Consider the following 4,446-nt stretch of genomic DNA (forward strand, 5'->3'; position numbering starts at 1 on the left):
GGCCTGTTCCCAGAGGCTCTGCCTCTCAGAGTCCCAGCAACCACTGAAAACCTCGGAGAGAAAGCTGCCCTCACGTTCTGACCGATGCCAGACAGTTCCGCTACTCCCGTTTGAGTCTGGGTCCCTAGAGACTCGCCCAGAACTGGAGCTCAGAATCTGACACTCCCTCCCGATTGAAAAACGACAACCTCGCCCTCAGCTACCAGCCCGCTCCATGCACACCTCCGCACCTTTATATTTTCTGCACTGCGCCTCCTCTGAGTCTCGTATGCTGTTCTCTTCCCTTCTAGTTGAAGAATTTCCGCTCAGCCAGTCTTCTTGTGGTTCTGGGCGATGTCCGTTCTGTCTCTTAGTTGTATTTTTGAAGTGGTTGTTCGAGACAGCTAACTCCGGTGTTTACCTATGCCGCCATCTTGGTTTCTCCCTTCCACTTAATTTTTTCATATGAACAAGTAAGCTACAGATTTGGGGGATGATACAAAACCCAAATTTAAAAAAATATATATTTTTATTGATTTCAGAAAGGAAGGGAGAGGGAGAGAGAGATTGAAACATCAAGGACGAGAGAGAATCGTTGATCAAGTGCCTCCTTCATGCCCCACACTGGGGATCAGGCATGTGCCCTGCTGGATATATATTTTTTTAATTTTTATTTTATTGCTTAAAGTATTACAAAGAGTATTACATATGTCTCTCTGCCGGAGACTTGAATTGTGACCTCCTGGTTTATAAGTCAATGCTCAACCACTGAGCCACACTGGCCTGGTTGGAAACCCAGCTTTTCAGCTGTGTTTGTGCTATGCATTTTCTTGCGTGGTGGTGTTTTCTCATATGGTTTAATCACATTCAGATCTGTGGTTTGGAAAAAGGCTGACGCCAGATTGTAATGGTGGAGAACTGACTGCCTCAGAGAAGTTTTCTGGGAACTCATGACTCAACTAGGTTAAATCCCATTTTTAAAAATGTTGCTGAGTCGTGAATGTGCAAATTCACAAATATTTTTAAAAGTCTTAGAGACAGCTTAGTATAGGAGAGGAAAATTAGTTAGTATTTTAGCGTTTCAAACAATCACATTGCTTTTCTGTCTTACTTATGCACAAATTTAGAAACTTATCACCATTATCATTGTACCCCAAATGAAGACTTGTGATTTCCCAGTTCAATGCAGGCTGTTTCCTCTGCCTCAATTTGGCAGATGGAACTACTCCTTTACAGGAGGGGAGGGTTGAGCCCAGCCCTGAAAAGCAAAAATGGGTCAGCCATCAACTGGAGGCAGAGATTCTGCCTGATCTACTGAGCCAGCATGGATTAGTTTCGGAAGCAGTTTTGGAGGATTTTTTAAATTCTTGACAGTTTTTTGTTTTTGTTTTTGTCTCTGGATGTTTTTTAGGAATAAAAACACACACACACACCATACGTTCCTGTGCTTTCTCTCCATTGTTAATTTTGTTTAGGAACTAACAGGCTCCCAGTGGTAACTTGACATCTTATGCAACATATATTTTAATCTAAAATGAGTCCCTCAGTCTATAGCTCTTTGCCAAGTGCAATCATCGATTTTATATAAAGGTTTTGGTCTTAGCTTTATAAGCTCAGAAATGGGAGCAGCAGTCCTTATACAGATCCAGCTGTTCCAGTTTAGAGAGCCAAAAATGATCCAATGCTGTAGGATTATTGGTTGGCTTTCCTAAAAGCACAATAGGTTTCACTGTTACTCAGGTTAATAAAACAGACACATATCTTCTGAGTTTTGGAAACTTTCTCTTCTTGTTAATATGTTCAATAGTTATGTAATTTTAGGCTGTGTGTTTTACAGATATAGATACATGCACAAATAAAAGTTGAATCATCATTGCACCACAATCTGTCTTTCTTTTCTCTGGTCTTGTTACTTAAACTACTAATTTTTGACTACTAATCCAGGTTCCTGCACTATTCGCTTCATCTAGGGTACAGTGACTTTCCCTGACTTTCACTTTCTCCACCTGGGAAATGGGGATAATTGTAATAATACTGACTTCATGGAGGAGGTGTTTTCAGGATTAAATATGGTAATGTATGTAAAATCCCCGGTAGATGGCCTGATGACAGATGTCAACTGTTTCAGTGATCAGTTCTGCCAACTTTAATCTTCTAGGGGTTGGAGATGGGAATTTCGGGCAATAGTTTCCTATAGTAAGATTCCACTAAAAGGGCAGATTCCACTAGTGCCCCAGTGCCACGTGTGTCCTCCAGCAGGGGGGATTGTTGCAATTCCTAAGAATTAGGGAGATGGTGCCATTCTCTTCTTGGAGATCTTTGTCCACTTGTAATTAACAAATTAGAATTATTTGTTTCATGTACATCTTCCCTTTTGAATGTTTTTTTTAATTGACTTTCAGAGAGAGAGAGAGAGAGAGAGAGAGAGAGAGAGAGAGAGAGAGAGAGAGAGAGAGGGGGGGGGAGGGAGAGGGAGAGAGAGAAACACAGGTGCAGATGGAGAGAGAAACATAGATGAGAGAGAACCATCGATCTGTTGCCTCCTAAATGCCCCCTACTGGGGATTGAGCTTGCAACCTGAGGAATGTGCCCAGACCTGGAATCAAACCAGCCACCTCTTGGTGCATGGGATGATGCTCAAGCAACTGAGCCACACCAGCTAGGGCACATCTTCCCTTTTGGACCATAGACCCCATGATGGCAGAAACGGTGTGTTTTGCCCATTGCTGGACCTGCTGAGGTATTTCTTAATTATTGACTGAAGCAGTATTTCTGATTCTACATAACTGAACAGAGGAGTAGCAAGGCAGTAGAGGATAAAGGGGAAATAGACTCCCTAAGGAGTAGGTTGCTTTACAAGGTGCCCCATGTGAAGAGAGCAGTGAGTGAACCTCAAGACTGGATTTGTCCTCTTCCTTGAAGGGGCCTACCTAGAACCGGGTACTGAGCCTTGCGAAGGCTCAGATAAGCAATGTAATCAAAAGCATAAACAGCCGTAGCCAGTTTGACTCAGTGAGCAAAGCATCAGCCTCTCAACCAAAGGGTCCTGGGTTCGATTCTGGTCAAGGGCACACATCTTGGTTGCAGGCTCTTCCCTGGCTCTGGCCCTGGTCATGGCGCAACCAATTAATGTATTTCTCTCATACTGGTGTTTCTTTCTGTCTTTCCCTCTCTCTTCCATTCTCTCTAAAAAATCAATGGAAAAATAACCTCGAATTACATTTTTATGAAAAAAATCATAAAAAGAAAATCAACATTTTTTTTCTCCTCAGATAACAATGTCATAGCATCCTGAAATAGAGAGCTTGTGATTATTTTAGATAATCTTTTGTTTAAAGGACTTAGATTCATGAAGAATGTCGAGTTAGAAGAAATTAGGGGCCCAGAAGCTAGGCATCATGGGATTGTATGCCAGATTTCTCTTGTCCTCACATAAAAATCTTTCACTATTTAAACATCTTGTTACCTAAATCATAACTTTAGTGCTGGGATAAGAGATGGGCACCCAGACTTTAGCACTTGACTAAAATGTGACATGACTTCAAGGCTGTTCTGTGCTAAAATATGGTGATCAGCTATAATTGATCTTCAGAGAAATGATGTCTTAGATGAAAAAATAAAAAACCCACATAGACTAGAACCAAGGAATTTGTTAAAATGTAGAGTTCAGGGGTACTTAAGAAATCGAATCTGGAGATATTTAGGAAGAGGGCAGAGCTCCATTTCCCTAAGATTTGGGGGAGTAAAGGGCAATTCTGTGTGAATGATGCGAAACACTTCGTGTTCTTTGTATTTCAATGGGAATAGAAAGACCACACTTCGGGAAAGCCATATGGGGAATTCCAGCTCCTCCTTGGAGCCCAGAGCAGCGGTCCCTTTGCCGAGTCCTGTCCAGTGAAAACTCTATCACTGTGGCCTATTAGACACAGAGGTGAAGCTAACCTGGGACTCCTGCCAAGCCTACCTGAATTCCTGTGTGAAGGCCTAAGGTTAGGTGCCTTTACGTCGAGGAGATGTCAAAACGGAGCCACACTGGTGCATCTTCTCCAAATACAGATTTAAAAACAGAATTAAAAACCGGGCAGAATTGTGGTGAGCAAGGTCATTTCAAAACCCGAGGGACCTCCCATGCTTCCTCCTCCTGGGACCTGCTTGGTCAGTGCAGGCGGAAGCCCTGCTCCACTGGAGCCGACCACCAGGACGTTTGGTGATGGGCGGAGAGGGTGGGGGACGTTTGCACATGGCGCTGCCTGCACCGGTAGCAATAGCTGCTGGAGAGAGGAGGCCAGCCCCGATGGAGAAGGCAGTGATGAAGTGTGGCATCATACCCAGCCCCACTTCCCGCTGGGCCCTAGCTGTGGTAGCAACTTTTCATCTGAGTTGGAATAAAAGTATTAAGGGCCAGAGGCAGTGGAATGCAGCAACAAAGGGCAAGGAGGGGGTGGGGGTGGGTGAGTGGGGGGGCTT

The sequence above is a fragment of the Myotis davidii genome, unplaced genomic scaffold, assembly GCF_000327345.1.
Source record: "Myotis davidii unplaced genomic scaffold, ASM32734v1 scaffold201, whole genome shotgun sequence".
Classification (NCBI taxonomy): Eukaryota; Metazoa; Chordata; class Mammalia; order Chiroptera; family Vespertilionidae; genus Myotis; species Myotis davidii.